At 35.7% G+C, this 17,771-nt stretch overlaps 1 pseudogene; it reads left to right on the top strand.

Moving 5' to 3' along the window:
* The first annotated feature begins 329 nt into the window (after nucleotides 1-329).
* On the top strand, nucleotides 330-4,605 carry LOC128993180 (coiled-coil domain-containing protein 12-like; annotated as a pseudogene).
* The last annotated feature ends 13,166 nt before the right edge of the window (nucleotides 4,606-17,771 follow it).

Genomic DNA, 17,771 nt, shown 5'->3' with positions numbered 1-17,771 from the left:
TCCTATACTAATAGCATTGAACATATGTTTTGGCAGTTCCATTTAAGCAATGTCAAATAATGTTTATTTCGGGCCAAAAACGTCATTTGTTTATGTTTATGATCCATACCGGTATTTTTCTAGTAATCTTGGACCATCCCAATCTTTAAAAAGGGAGATCCCTCAGATCCGTTTAACTACCGCCCCATATCTATCTTACCGGTGTTCTCTAAGGTAGGCTACTTGAGACTGTGATGAAGAGGCAGCTGATTAAATATTTTGAAGGTAACAACTTGCTTTCGGATGCCCAGCACGGCTTTCGAAGCGGGCGCTCAACTACTACAGCCCTAATGAATCTGACTGACCTCATCTCAGATGCCTTCGAGTGCCATGACTCAGTCATGCTGAGGTTATGTGATCTGAGTAAGGCGTTTGATGTTGTTTCACATAACATCCTTCTAGGGAAACTGAAAAAATCTCCTAGGGAGGTTGAGGTAGTAATTTAAATACTTTTAACCATTGTGGAAAGTAACTTTTTATTATAGGCCTACCTTAGGGCTATGTCTCATAGATCTATAAAGCATTGTTTAGTTTAATCATTGGATTTAACTTATGGACCAACAAGATCCGGTGACATTTAATTGTGAAGCATTTGTTTTGGCTTGAAACTGTCAGCTACTGTATTTTCGAAGGTTTATATATAATAGTTTGCCAGCATATCTGAAAATGTACAAACCAACTGCTGTTCTTAATGTAAGAAGGTTTCAACTGACCACGATAAAATGCCCGTGCGTAGAACGGGCACACAGCTAGTTATTTAATACAGTAGTAAACATAGGGAATAAACAGTACTGTACATTACAATAGAAACTATTACGGTGCATATACCAATAAATACAATATCCAATGAAGATCTACTGTTCTGTGTATAGAGTACAGCAATGAGGCGTTTGGATTAGTGGACGTTCGGATTACGAGAGTTCGGATTAAAAAGGTTCTACTGTAAAATAATTTGACTCTTGCACGACGTCCAAATCTCCTCATGTTCAAAAGGTACAGTAACTGCAATAAACATAGTCTTTCTTCAAGTCCTGGACGTCATTAAATTGGTTGTCGTGAAACAGGGCACATTCCACTCTTTAAAAAGTATTTTTTGCATCCTCGTACAAAGCCACTGCCAGATGTACGATGTCCAATATCTCAGCGCTGTCCCGTGACGTACAAAGAGCCTGCACACTGCAAACTGTTTTACCGACTATAGTGTATACTAACCTAGCCTAACCGACCCTGACATAAACTAACCAAACTTGACCTAATTTACTTCCGTATGCAGGAGCTCTGAATGTCGAGCGACAGGGTTGAGCTATTAGACGTCATGCAACTAGCAGCGGCTTTGTACGTGGTGCTACTGCTAATTTTTAAGAACATGACGACCAATTCCATGACGTCCAAAGCTTGTAGAAAGACTATGTTTCTTGCAGTAACTGTACATTTGGACATGATGAGATTTGGACACTGTGCAACCAGTCAAATAGTTTATACTGGACGTTGTCAAAAATTATATTTTGTACGTTGTGAAATTGACTTGTATCATAGGACAACGTGTAACACTCCCAAAAAAGAGGGTCGTCTGTTTGATCCGGAAAGATGTCAGAAGCTTTGATGGTTTGAAACTGGTCCTTCCTGGTTCATTGGGTCTTTAAACATCTTGTCTAAAGAAACGACTGATCTTAGTCAGTAACATAGACTGCATTTTACACTCACCCTACATTCATATTCAGCTTAAAGTAAGTAGGCCTAGATGAAGTGTTTACGCCTATTACTGCTTAGCTTAGTAAAGTGATTATTAATTCTCTGTGTTTCCCCAGGCCCAAATTCCGGAGTTACGTTCCTGAGGATGAATCACTGAAGGAGAACGTTGTTCCTGCAGCTAAACCTGGAGATGTAGACAGTGAAGTCAAGTCCCAACTAGAGGCAGCGAACTCCAAAGTGGTCATTGAAGAACTGGTCAGTGTTTAGTTATGTAATGTTTATGAAGGTTCTTTCTAAGTCAGTACTCATTATTGCTACGATTGCGAGCTGATTAACACGTTCGCTGCAGGCCACTCACCGGTGACTGCACTAGTTCCTTTCTGCCACGCTAAACGCTCACCGGTGAGTCTGGCATCGCCTACATTCCATTCAATTTTTGTGCAGTAGCACACCGGGAAGGATGGGTATTTTTATGCATGAGTTTAGCTAGGAATGGGTGCTTTACTGTGGTGTAGGTTAGTTGTAAATTTCCCGGTAAAATATGTAATAAAATAAAATAGAAGAAAAAAATATTGGCAGTTTAAAATATTTCTATTTATTAAACACATTTTGGGTAATTTTGTATTTGTATCCAACAAATATTTAGTAACAAATATAATGAGGACAATGGAGACATTGTTTAGGCGTATTATGCTCTGAGCCGTATTTCCCTAAGGGTGTACACGACAGTTGCCAGGGGCCTCTCTGGGGGCCTGCAAGGATTTTTTTTATTTAAGAAAATGAACTTCACAAAATTTGTCAGTGGGTTACAATTTTGAGCCGAGCTTTTACCTACGCGGTTGCTGAATGCACCCTATCTCAGTACTATTGGACACGTAGTTTTCACGTGATGGAACAACAGGAACAGACTAACACATACAATCATTCTTTCCCATTATAATTGTATTACATTATTTGGATTAATTAGATTGTACTTTAAATATGCCTTAGACTACTTGGTCATTGATCAGTATATGTGCAGTATTCCTGGCTACTGAAACAGCTGATCTTGGTCAGTAAAAAGCTACACAGATCATCTCACTCCATTCTACACTCATCTTTCGCTCATACTTGGGTTAAAATACGCACCTAGGTGGCGTCCCCCTCTCAATTAATTGATAATTAATTGAGTAATAACCCCAAAGTACTTGTTTCTAATCAAGGAGTTCTATTATTGGCTATAAGATACTGAAGAAGACATCCCATCTATATAGACCAGCTGTTGCCAATTATTTATTGAAAAAGAACATAGTTGTTGTGTGAGCCAGTCATAGAATGCGCTAGTGTCTAAAATTCTATTTTGTACGTTAAACTTTGTCGCTAACACAGTTTATGGGTCATGCCAGTTGCTATAGCTCACAATAAGTCGTTAAATCAGTCTGACTTGGAAAACAGTTCTTGTACTCAAAAGAAATCAATAAATTAGATCAGTGCTATCTGTAGGTGGCTCACATCAACTACGACAATTTTGTTTAAACAACTTGCGACAACTTTAACATGGGGATGGAATGTCTAATAGTCAAAGGTTCTATTGAAAGAGTTTGTTTCTAAACCAAAGTAATAAACCCAGCTCTCCAACATTGTAGTCCTAAGCTTGACTTCTAGGTTGCAGCTCATGTCAACTGTTTTTGTTGAGATTCACTTGCAGAAATAGTTGTATAACAATGTTTGTCATGGTAGCCTACTTGTGATGGTCCAAATATCAACCTTTGATATTTTAAGATCCTTGTTAAACAATCAAAGGTAAAAATAAAAAGGAACGTCAAAAGTTAATGATTAAAAATTCCTTTATTTCTGAGTCTCTCAGTAAAAACACTGCTGAAAGATTTACTCTTGTCAAATAATAATAACATAACATATGCACTATGCAGTAGGCCTAACTATGATCAATACAACGAGTATGATAAAATAAGAACCATACATAGAATTATTTTACAATTTTTTCGTGTATCTTTTGAAAGCTAGGACTCCCCGCTGTTTGAGATGTTTGGCAATATCATTGTAGAGCTTTGGGGCCAAATTCAAACTTTCACCCTCTTTTAGCTGCACTTTTAGTGGGCCAAGGCGTTTGCTGGGTCTCGCGTTTGAGTCACATCCCCTTGTGCCACAAGCTTCCGCACCAAGTAGGCTCTTGTTGTACTAAGATCCGGTGGCTGAGGCTGCAAGTCTGCACCCTGTACACAGCATCAATTCAAATTAATCTTTAATCAAATCATGCAAAGCATAGATTAATGTGTCATTGTTATTTTAAACTACTTGAGTCTAATAATAAAACAAATATATACAAAAATATTTACATTCATTGACAACAACCCCATAGCATCCTGAGATGGAGATACCCGATCACGCTTATGGATTGTGTAACTGAAACACATTGCATCTGCATGTTTTGCAAATGGGACATCTCTTGCCCAGAGATGCTGTTGCCGTTTGTAAAAAAACTGTGAGCACTGTCAACGCTATTGACTGTTTCAGCTTGGCTGTTTCTGATATTTTTGTATTGATACAGACCACACAATCTTTATTAAATTATTTTAATATTTAATTATATTTACACTGTTGTGTTGCTATGTTTCAGGACCTTTAAAATTTGCCTCCTCGCAAACCAGACTGGGACTTGAAGCGAGACGTTGCGAAGAAACTCGAGAGGTTAGAGAAGAGAACTCAGCGGGCCATCGCAGAATTAATCAGAGATCGGCTCAAGACGGGACAAACGGACCTTGCCACCAGCGTCAACATAGGAGCTCGTACAACGCAGGAAGATGTTGACGAGGACTAGACACTTGTAGATCTTATGTTGTAAATATCCATGTAAATAATACCAATACATTTTTGTACTGAACCTAAGTAATTTATATTTTGTGAAACACCTTGGTGGTAACCTATTTAGTGTTTAACTAACTTGTGTAATTTTGATCAGGAGAAAGGGGAATGGTGTGGTTCCTTTGAAGGTAGTGTAGGAAATTGATTATAATTCTACCATTATATAATCACAAATTGTCCACCCATACAAAATATTATTATTACATTATTTCAGTCAGCTGTCTGTTAAAATAAAATTGAATGTTTTTGAAATTGTAAATAGGATAAAGTTAGGTACCTTTTAGTTATTTTTGTTGGTTTGATTTGATTTGGTAATGAACAAATTACCTTTTTAGCGAATTTCCTATATAGGGAATAAGCTATTTCCGTAGGTCTCATGGTAAGACCCAGGCCCGGGACCGATTTCCTTTTTCGTTTTGAGGTCCCCAGAGGCCAAAAACACCATCCGTTCAAATTCATATATATATTTATATATGTGTCCGTTAGCGCGATAACTCGAGCAAAAATGATCCGATTTTGATGAAATTTTTGATTCCATTTTTTACTACTTGGTTTACGGCTCTCTGGGTCCGGAAGGTGTCCAGCATAGCCTTAATTGTCTTTTCCATGTCACGGAGCCGGGTTTCAATGTTACTATCTGCGTCAAGATATTCCTGACGCAGAAGCACAATCTCAGAGCTTTCCGACCGCGACGTCGCTGTGAAGGTTTCTTTCGGCATCCCTACAACAGTTCCTGGCAGTTCAACATCTACATCGCCAACATTTTCTGGACCGTTTCCAGCTCCACTTGCCGAAGGAGATCCTAACAGGGGGAACGTAGAGCACTTGAAAGGTGCAGGTGGCGGAGATGAACTTACGTTTTTCGGTGGTGGCGACCTCTTAAGCTTGGAGCTTCGATCAAAGGGGTTTTGCTCCACTTCAGACGTTTCTTTTTGCTCATTGGAGCTCCTATTCACTGATGTGTTTGTAGGATTTTTATAAAAACTCATCGTGTTTTCTCCAGCGCATCGTGCGGCAAGGAGCGGCCCGGAATCAGTCAGGAACGGGTATACCCTCGGGGACAAAAAACCCCTACCCCGGTTCCCCGGGGCCCGACCTCCGTTTGCCCAGCACCGGATACCTGACATGCCGGGGGTCGCCCGTCGCAATGCAGAGCCCGACCTCTGCATCCATGCCGCACTCCCTGACCAAGGACCGAAGTGGCTGGTTTCTCACGACCCACTGATAAAACCCATCGGCAGTGCAGAGCACACATCAACCCCTGCAACACAACAGGGGCACTCCCAGGGACTCCCAGTGAGTTCGTCGGTCACTATTTTAGTCGCCTCTTACGACAAGCCCGAGAAGGCTGCGGTGCTATTCTAACCCGGTACCGCACGGGGACAAACTAAATCATAGAGTTGCTCTATTTTAAAACGCACATCAGCACCACTTTAATAGCTCTCTAGGTCACATATTCTTCCCGTTGCAAAGCACGGGTATAGCAGCTTGTTTTTTTTAATGCATTACTATTATGAAAAGGCAAGTTGTTGCATTTTATTGGGTAAGACACTCTATTTAGATTCGGACCTTTTTTTGTGTCTTATAAACTTGAACTTTGAGACTTTTTTTGCTGTCAACACTGGAGATAACTTTTCCCCATTTTCCTTCGCATAATGGAAAATTTTGACAGAATTAAGTTAAATTTGCTTGGTAAAAGACTTATGATTGACAATGTCAAGGTTTGGGTTGAACGGATTTTATGTATAATAGCTGATGTGAGAACAAAACGTCTATCTAAATCCATACTGTAATGTAGTACCAACTGCACTCAAACAAATAAACTTATGGGAACAGAAAATTAAGATTTTAGGTAACTTGCAAACTATTCTACAGGAACTTAAATCAATATATTAATAGTGTGTCAATTGATTATTCTTTTCAAAATTGGTAACCAATAGGGCCTACACTTCCAACTAGATCCCAAGCATGACGCGAATGAATGTGCAATTAAATATGATATAAGAGTTTAATGTGGGGGGGGGGGGCTGAGAGGTGAAAAATGCAGGGTTATAGAAGTTTGTGGAGCGACAAAAGTTGAGAACCCCTGCTAATTATATTGGAGTTGAATTTCTGAATTATACATTTAAATATCTTTTAATATACAAGATTTAATGGAAACCAATTTTTATCTGAGACTCTGGAGATCATCTACCTTCTATATATATAAAATCCAATGTATGTTTGTTTGTCCTTTATGGACTCTGAAATCGCTTGACGGATTGTAATGAAACTTTCACGCACTATTAAGCACTATTCAAGGATGGTTTAGTGTGAAGTTTGGTGCAGATCTGTCAAAAGGCCTCCGCCTCATGGAATTAAAGAATCTTGAACAGCTTGTTCAACCATACAATTTGATTCTGTGATGCTCTATAGCGTTAAAAAGGTAATAGGTTTACCAACAGGGTGCAGCACTATTATTTTTTTTTTAATTTATGACAACAGCTGATTTATGACAAGTAGCAAACGAACGTCAACTGGAGGCGAATTAGCGTAGCGAATGAGCTAACCTGAAGGCAAGTGAGGGCAGCGAACGAGCTCCAACCTAAAGGTGAGTAAGTGTAGCAAACAAACTTCAACCAGGATGTGATTGAGCCATGCGAACGAGCTCATCTTGAAAATGAACGAGCATTGACAAAAAAACCACATTAGGACAGGACGATGTCTGCCGGGCCAGCTAGTAATTTATATTTTAGAAACTGTAGTGTGGGTACATCTCTCCCTGAATTATCCCTGATTTTTAGTATTTTAAACACCTAGTTAGTTCCACAATTGTAGTATGTGTGTTATGTTCAAACAAAATGCAATTCTTGATGGTAAGTTCAATCCATGATATAGGCCAACATCCTTCTATTTAACAATTTTGATAATCCAAATATATTTACTCGTGTAATGTACGTACAAATTTTGAAAATTAATATTAAAATCTAAAATGTGAGTAACCACACGGAAAAGCATTATTTACTGTGCAAATAACTTTAAAAATCACCATATTGTTTGACAAAAGCTGTACAACAAACTGGCATCTTGCACATTTGAAGCGCCTGCATTTTGTCCACGCAACACCCTCTTTTCACTCAAGCATTGCGAGTTGCGTTGCGCAGATGAAGGAACCAACAGAAGTCCATCATGGACTACTATCTACTGAATATCGATAAGATATTTGAGTTTTATCATTTAAGTCCAATAAACCTGCAGTATGGTATACTAACCTTTTTTTCACATTAATCACCATTGCAAATCAAAATGTTAAAGAAATGTAAATAAAAGTAATAAAGGAGTAGTTTTAAAACGTACACAGTTTACATGATAAAAATGTTCTCAACACATTGTTTAAATAATTTTGGATCGTTCTGTATACGGTAATTTTAAATAAAAAGATACACTCGTATAATAATGTATTCATATATTCATATTTATTTCATTTATATGGCCACGTTTAATGTGTTATATTGTTAACGACAATATTTGTGGTGTTGCGAAAAATATTACATGAGAAATATAAGATTAAACACCTACAAAAAACTACAACTTGTACTACTTTTGTACCACGAGAAACATTATTTTATCTAACCTCTAAAAACGAACATTAATAATATAACATTACAAAAAAATATAACTAAAATTCAAATAACGAAATAACATAAAGCAGACTTAATAGTTGGGATAAAATATATAATTAGCCATTCATTATAGTCCACATTTTGTTCATTAGTAATGACAAGTTTTGTCTAATTGATATGGCATGCTGGTAAACTTGAGAATCAGCTGTTCTTGAGTTCATAGATGCTGATTATTGCTGAGTCAGAGTGTAGTTCGTAAGAGTTACGTTCTTTTCCAGAAGTCATGAAACGAACAGCATCTCTTAAATGTAGTGATATTAAGTTTGTGGTTTCTTGATCTTTATAAAGTAAATAAAGCTAAATGTCTAAAAAATCATTACATACTACGATAAAGGCTTTATCACTATTTGCTCCCTAGGTAAGAATATATTTAGAACATAATAGATTATGCAACTTTTAGAGTTTTTAGTACAATTAATCCAAGAAGTAGAATTCGTCAGAGTAATTTTACACAATTCGAAGAAGCGGTTTTGTTCGTGTATACCATGAGTAATACAGGTACAGAAGGAATTTATTCACTTTTAGCATTTAATAAATAAATATAACGGTGATTAAAAGCGAAAACTAACAAAAACTTGAAACCTTTATAGCAAAGCGGTTTGGACATATCTATGAACAAATCTATTGTTTAAGTGGATTTACATTCTAAACTCATAATGAGTATGAATTGCCGCAGATTGCCAATTATTTTTAGAGTGTAACTAAACTCTTATTCTGTGATTTATTACTGTGATGATTAGACTATAATGTACACCGATAAATATCCTGATAACACGGCTTGAGTATCAGCACAGCCACCTCTAATATCAGCCTAAAAAGCGTTGAATAAATCCTTATCTTACAATATGCAAGGTTTCATCACTAACTGCAATATACTATGGCAGATTTTTTATTACGCCAAATATATGTGATATCTAATACTCCTTTTGACTGTGCATTTCAAGGCCACAGTAGAGTATTGTGTGATTATCTCATTTGAGGCAACATTCGAGACAACTGGTTTAGATCTATTTTTGTCTAACGAAAACAATCAAAATATTGCAAAGGTAAAATATTAAAACATAAGATAAGCTTAACATGCAATGATATAGACCATGAATACTGTACTACAAAATAATTAGGAGTTACAACAAAATCTTAAATCAAGTTGAAATTTTCCTAATTTTGTAGGAGTCGTTAATTTTAGTAGGTTGATATACTTGAGCGTCAGCAGCTGTTGCTGATTCATTGTCTGCGAATTCGAAGAATGTTCCAGATGCAGATAGATTTTGAGTCGAAATTAATGTTCTTCTTCTCTCTCGGTTGGTTTGCAGTACAGGATTAAAACTAAATATGATTGTGTGAAGGGTTTATTAAATAATTCAAAGAAATTTTTGTATTTATTAGAAAGAGGTAAACATAATATACAGAAATATTAAAATTTTTGCTTTTAAGGTGTGGAGTTTTAAATTTTTTAGGCCGATATAAGGTAAATTAGTAACGTTTACGAATTTTGCTTGATTTGGTTATAACTTTTAACCAATTTTTAAGAACATAGAATAAATTGTGTATTTGTGTAAATGATTTTACGGTTTATTTGCTTTTATGAATGGCACCCGATTCAATTGGTACTTGGGTAGTTATCAAGATGAACAATAAGGCTGGAATAACATATATGTTTTAGTATTTAGTTTTATTGAGATAGAAAACATAAGCATTAGGCCTAGTGTTGATGGATGAGTGAGCATCTTAAACAATACACTTTTCATAGGCTTGGATCTTAACTACATTGGAATTAACTACATTCAAATTTATAATTATTATGGGCAATACAGTAACCTGAACGTTTATTTTAACAGTTAATTTGTTAGTTGATTCTGACGTTTAGAGGCCAATCAATAATGAAAAAAACTTTTTTTATAAAGTAGACATCCGCTTTTCTGGCCATCCCCCATAATCAGTTAATGTTGGTCCTTGTTATAATGCAGAAGTCTGATGCATAGCTTGATAAATATTAAAATTCAACTATAAAAAGTAGAAACTGTGATAATTGTTATTATTTTATAGCCTCATCATGTATTGCATTTACTAAACATATTGTAGATCGAAAAACTACAATTCTGAAATGTCTGATGTCACAAGTCTTATTAAAAAGGGGTTTTGGTTTTTAACTCAAGAACACGGTACTTAATTTAAAAACTAAATTGCATTTTTATTCAGGTCATATTTCACTTTAAGATCAATTAACTGATTACTTTTACAGTGACACCTAACTCAAAGATTCTATTGATTATCGTACTAATAATTTTACAGACGCTTATCGACTTAACATTTTTTTACAAAACTGTTCTGTATAACAACTAAATAAGTAATTTACAGGTATAATCGGAAACTTGAGTGGGATTACAAAATAAAATAATCGCGTGGAAGCGTTGTTTATCTGTCTACCAGCTGATCGGTGAATTTGACCTAGTTTAACCTCCTCCTTTTTGAGGGTGGGGGGGGGGGTTGGTGAGGAGAGAGGGGAAGTCAGCTGTTGCATTGTTGTCTAAACTGTATCCAAATCCACTTGTTTTGTAACACTCTTATATCTTTTCCCTTTTGTATTGTAATATTTTTCTCATTGAAATCAAAATTTTAAAAATCAGATCTGTCGATGGATGTCGACTAGCGAATGTTTCATTTGTTACCGTGTTTTCTGAATACAAAGAGATGAACAGATTGTAAATAAAATCGTGATTACCGGGCAAAGTATTGAACGTAACACACTTTTGTTCAGATATGTCAACTACCTTTTCATACCACACTTAGGCCCCGTTTATGCACCAAGTGCGGGAGCGGTGCGATAGCGGGCCCGCTCCCGCTGTAAATGAGTCTGTTTATGCACGAAGAGCGATAGCGGTAGCGGTTGGTTAAAGGAGAATGGAAGGGGGACACAGTCTTGCCAACTCAAACTCTGCCAAATAATTAACACAACTATTTGTCCTAAGTGCACGTGCGCGTGGGTCAAGTTGGCAACCCTGTCTTCAGCCCAAGCAACCGCTGCGATTCCTAACTACACAGCGGGCGAATTAGAAATCGCAGCGGGAGGTCAACCGCTATCGCTATCGCTCTTGGTGCATAAACAGCCCCATTTAACTCAATGGTGTTAGAAATCGCTCCCGCTGTCGCTACCGCTACCGCACTTGGTGCATAAACGGGGCCTTATAGGCCTTATACGACGACGGAATTTGAATTCTCTTTATTCTAATCCACGTGACTAAAATTATCATCTGAAAATCTGCATGGAACTTTTTTGTTATGGTGTTACCTAGTTTCAAGAACTTATCATAATTAAGTTAGGTACCTGTTTGTATTTCTTATTGTTGTTGATTGATGTGGCATTTATTTGGCTGTTGGTTAAAGTGGCATTGTAGAAATACCCTCGCAGCAGCAAACCTGCAGACTAAGCGAATTTCCATTTACCTGGCTCGATTTCTACTAAAATAATCCCTAAAAATCCGATTTATTTCCTATTTGATTAAAATTAATTTTAGTGAGTACTTAGGTTTGCTGTTACAGGGAATATATTGAGATGTGTTTTTTTATTGCAATGTATATAGCTTAGTATTAAATAAAGACAATTTCCTAATTTGGATTAAATATATCCATAAACAACCAAACTACAACAGTTTATTTATTCTCCATAAGAATAACATGGAAATTTTAAATTTACAATTTTGTAAATTACCTCCATAACCATTGGGCATACAACAACACTTCATTATACAAAGTTATTCGTTTTTTAAGCTCTACAAAAAATGGGTTGGAGAGAAATTATGAAATTTTGTGTTTTTAGAGTCAAAAATGGGAAAAATCAGTTTTTACCCCATAAACCCCAGTTCCCATAGTCCGATTATGCTGGTTGTCCTGCAGGTTTGCTGCGGCGGGGGTATTTTTTACGTTGAGTGAGAGAACAGTACAGTAATTCGTTTTCCACACCTCCATAAAAGTAACATTCGATTTTAAAACGAGTAGGATAAAGCAGAAAGTGTTCAACTCATTTTGTGAAACCTGTAAGGGAATTAGGGAGTTTAACATGTTATTTTACTAGGTAATTAATTGTGATTAACATATTGAAGAAAAATTCAAGTTTTAAGTCAAAGTAATTTTACGCGGAAACTAACATTTTAGCTGGTAATTACAGAGAAACATCAGTTTGTACACTTGCCGTAATTTACATGATAATATTTGATACTAATATTTACTATTTATTTAATAATTGCTTTAAGTGTAAACGACAAGCTCACTGTTAGGTCAAGACATTAGAGAGAAACGACCTGAAGAATGTAATTAAAAATAACAATTAACAGATCTATGAGAAGAACTCTAAAAACGTGTGATGAAAGGGATTTGTTCCGAAATTGACGCAGAGAAAGCTTATCAATCAATAAGGTATTGCTTAAAACAAATCACGTATATTTAAACAAAAAAAGTCAATTTTACAATAATTGAGACATAACCTCAATCACAGATAACTGTTTTACCAATGGTTTTACCGCCCAGATACGTTGTTTTCACTCCACTCGCGAATCTGAGTCAATCTACTTGCAGGGGCCCATTTCATAATAAAGTACAAACTAATATTATTAGTAAATCAGCTGATCGCCCAATGCAAATCTAATGGAAATTACAAGTTACAAGTTGTAACTTGTAACTTGTAGTTTATTATGAAATGGGCCCCAGGTGTTAATCTCCAGCGATAAGATAACAAACGCCGCAGAGCTCAGCGCTGATTATTTATTTGCGACACCTTTTTAGCTAGTAACTATTCGGCGTTTTCGAAGTGTCCATAAACGTAATTATTACTACGGTGATAAATTATAATGGCATTTAGGTTGAGTGGAAATATGTGTGCTTACACGTTACTGAACAGTATTGTCTGATGTATATACAGTAGTTTATTTGTATTAATTGAATGCGATACGTTTGGATGTAGTAGGCCTAACGCTCTAATCTAATACTGATGGTGTAGTCTTGGAATAAAACAACCTTATTAACATCTCTGACAAAACTATACAAATCAAAATTGCATATAATCTCTTACTCGTATGTATAATCAATGATTCTAGATTATATGCATTCATTATTATTGAGTAATCATGACAATAACATCTGAATTATTTAATAAATATATCTAACACTATATACCTTTGTGTGAGTAAGAGATAAATTTATAAATAGTGTTCGAATGAAGTTTATCAAACATTAAGTGAATAAGTTATTTTTATCATCAAAATTAAACTGAAGCCATTTTGAGTATGCATCACCTAAAAACATTGACTCTAGATACCAGGATAGACATCAGCAGAGATATAATGATTAAATGGAGGTTGCACTCCTCGGGTGGGGGGGGGGAGTGGGTTGTACCTCTGGCGGCTATTTTGTAGTGTATTTTAGTTAAAATGAAGCAGACATAATATTTATTCAAAACTATCGGCAGTAAGATTTATTTCAAGGGAAGTATATTAAGTAAAATGTTGCACGCCCAAGAGCTATCATGAGTAAGACACAATAACACATTTCAGTTACTCCCACTTAATATTTGGGTTTAAAACTAGTGTCACAAATACATAATTAACGCGTCCCCGCTAAAAAACAGTTAAAATTCACGCTTCTGACTGATCGGAATAGGTCGGCTATCATCGGGTCCACTCGGTTCCGAAACAACGTATCCCGATGCGATGATCACTGTGCAACAACTTAATTAATTAATCTATGAAAGGTGACTGGCTAGTTTTTATCGCCAAAGGTTGGCACGCCCGACTTGGCGCACTTATCTTCCTTGCTCTTCCGGTTGAATTATGATTTTCCGGCTTTACTTTCCTTTAATCCTTTTCGCTGACGCCATTATTGTTCGTTCATAGATGTTAAAAGTGCTGCGTTATCAGTGACGCATGAAATTGAATTATAAAGTAAAAAATTGCGTTATAACATTAAATTTAGTCTCAAAACTTTTAAATAATGTACCAAGTAAGTAATTTTCAACTGATTGTAGTTGGTTACTTGGTTTTTGTTGTTAATTTCGACTGAATAAGTCTAGGTACCTCAGAAGCAATTGGACTAGGCCTAATAGCATTAATTTAGGATCGGATTTTGTCGTTTGTATTAATATTGCGTTAATTTGTTCGCGTAATTACACTAATAATGTAAGGAATAATGTTGATGGGTTATGTGTGTAAAATATTAATAACGTATTAATGAGAAATGATAATTTTCAGTTTCAGCCTAAACTTGATTGTCGGCAGTTTGGAAGGCCGCCATGTTGAATTAAATTAATTAGGTCTACTGATTTTTAGTGATACATTTTTGGAGAGGTTTTATGATTGATTAGGTGAATTATGTCGCAGCCTATGTTATGTTTGATATAAATAAAACGGTTTGCAATTATATAGAGTTTTTATCAAATAATAGTTATATTTAACGTGTATTTTATCACTGAAATTATTAATTGTATCAATGCTACGCCGACGCTATCTTAAAGCTCCCTTCTCATTGGTTGAAGGCAGTTGGGGGATTATTTCAACGTTTTTGTTGGCTTTTAATGACTTGATTATTATTATTAGCCAACTATTTTGATACTAATCTGTTGTGAAATGTGTTCTTTATGTATTTAATTCTTATTTTATGTTATTTCTGTGCATGATATGTTATTTTTTGAGGCAAGTAACCGAGCCTAAAATCTCCGGCCTAGGTTTGGGACTTGGGATATTAGGACATGAAGATTGGGATTTTAGAGTTTTATTTTTGTAATTAACGTCAGTTATTGGTAATACTCTTTTAGTTTATGGGTTAATGATACTACAATACTAATTATATATTATATCCTACTTGTATCAAGCACCTAACCTATGTGTGAGGTCAGGCCTATTCTAGCCTAGATTTCAGACAATCTGATATAGGCCTGGACTGTTTTATCTGGCGTTTATTTCTACTAAGCCTACTTCTTTTTAACAACCTAACATAGGTAAACGGGTATAGGCCTAGTTGACTTTAAAATTAATTTATTAAAACGGTTTAGCCTATATTTAATTTTTGAGATACCCATTACAGTTAACAGTTTTTTTAAATGTAAAATGTTATGAAATCAGACCATAACTAACTAACTGACAAGATTTCATTTTTTAACTGGTTGTTATAAAACGGCTAGCACAAATTGAGAAAAAAATTAAAGTTTATATTCATACCTTTGGATTCTGTTGATGGATTTAAGATTTAAGATAACAACAGACCCCTCTGACTTTATTGGGATTGAAATTCAATAAATATATTAAATGTTAACTTACTTAAAACCTATATTTTAGCGCCCCTGACCCTTAGGTTTATGATAGTTTTCAAATGAAGTTGAAGGGTTGTTTTAACAATATTTATGGCCTAATATAGGTTCAAGACTCAGATAGGTTAAGCTGTTCAATTGTTGTGGACATTACCATCATTTAGCCTTTTTAGTTTTCAATGCGTTTACATGTTTTTGTCCTAACTCCCCCTCCACCCCTTCAAATGAGATCTATTATATACACGTTGTTTAAATGTTAAGAACTTAATCTAAGTTTTCCCATTTGATAATTTATATTACAACAGTTATTATTATTATTTGTCAGCATCATTGGCTTAATGACTGTAACCCCAATTAATTAAATTATCACCCCCCCCCTTTCTACAAAGATGCTTTTATTCAAGCATATATATACACTTGAAAGTTTTTAAACTGAATTTTATCCAGTACTTTTTAAAACTCCTCCACCCTCCTTCAAATACAAAAAAACCGGTATTCAAATAAAATTTATGTTTAGTGTCATAAAAGACCTCGACCTAAGCATGTACTCCAAATTTTATCCTTTAGACCTACTTCCATCCAAGGGGGCGTGGCATTTTTTTACTTACTTTTATTTTGAGCCATAATGATATTTTAGTAAACGTGCAACGTCCAGTGATTTTTTCATACAAAACCATCTATACACGAGGAAAGGTTAAATGATTAGCTACATGTTTGTATTTTTTTTACCAAGTGTGGTAATACAATTTTAATGATCGTTGAAAAAATGTTGTACCTATGTAAAGGGATTAAAGTTAAATCGTACAATGATTTATCCGACCTATTAACGGCACTCACCTTTTAATGGTATCCGTTTTTACACAACACAAACACTTATACACAAACAAATGACTTATTTCACATTAGGGCAACACACTCGCGATCTCAGAGACTTTAACGCGTGTCGCTACCGGACGCGAAGCGATCATTGGTGTTCCAACAAATCGGCGATGGTATGTGAGATTCATACGAAACTGTTGCTCGTCCTAAATGCATCGCGTTAAATTAGTGTGAGTTTACGTCTGTCGTGCGAGTTCGCGGTTCGATCACAGCCTCAACGCAAAACTTTTCACCTTCCTTCATCGCCGCAAGAACTCAAGATACACGCGTGACGGTAAATGTTTCGTTTGTTATAAACCAACCCGCGTTTATTCCGTAACAAAATCGATCAGAGTATCACTCCGACAAATAAAATACATGCGTCGCAGACGGTTACTAAACCCAGACTGACTACTAACAATTTCAACACATGTGTATTGTGTAATGTCTTGTCAGCACTCGATTTCATTTTTTTCCTCGAACGTAGGAGCGATAAGATAACAACTAACGGTGCTTCTATCGACAAGTCTCTATCACATAAAAAGCAGCCAAGTGGTATATGTTTGATTGGTGTCCTCCTGATTGCGAACAGTCCTGATTGCGAACAGTCCAGACTGCGAACATGTTTGGGTCTACGAGGTGGAGGGGGTCGTCCGTGGGGTGGGGAGGATTCCTGATTGCGAACACATTTTGAGTGGTTGGGGTTTTCATCCCTTTCATAGAAACCCTTAACAGAATGATTTTGCCTAAATCACAACTTAAGACTGGTAATATACATAATGGAAAGGATGAATGTTCTTGAAGACACATATCTTTGTGAGACGTAGTATAATTTTAGGTAAAGCCACTTATTAACAGACAGATTCTTCCAGACTCACAAATTCGTTCTGATAATAGGCATTTAAAGTGGCTGTTTATTTAAAATTAATTATAATATGTTTGACTTAAACAAGCAACTACTAAACAATCTCAAAGTAAAAGAAATAAAACAATCATTTCATATGAACTAGGGTACCTGTTGCTCGAAATCGAGCAACTGTCAAGTGCCGGTATTATAGGTACAGAAGTTATTTTAAAACTACAGTTGTGGGGAAAAGGTAGTTGAAAATAAGAAAATTAATAAAGGAAATAAATCGAAGGACCAGCCTAAATTAGGCAAAGAAGTGAAACAATTCAAAATTGATATTGTTGGGATTTGTCAACTAAATATTTTACATCAAATCCATTATATAAAAGAAGTAAGTAACAAGAAAAGTTCCAATTTAATGTACAATGTTCAGGTTTGAGAGTAAATAGTGAAATTGCATTAAACTTAATACTGAAACTCACCGAGGCACCTCAGAATGTCAATCATTCACAATTTG

Source organism: Macrosteles quadrilineatus, unplaced genomic scaffold (assembly GCF_028750875.1).
Source record: "Macrosteles quadrilineatus isolate MER2022 unplaced genomic scaffold, UCM_ALF_1.0 Scaffold_4__1_contigs__length_99947679, whole genome shotgun sequence".
Taxonomy (NCBI): domain Eukaryota; kingdom Metazoa; phylum Arthropoda; class Insecta; order Hemiptera; family Cicadellidae; genus Macrosteles; species Macrosteles quadrilineatus.
This window is presented reverse-complemented; position numbering and strand designations above follow the sequence as displayed.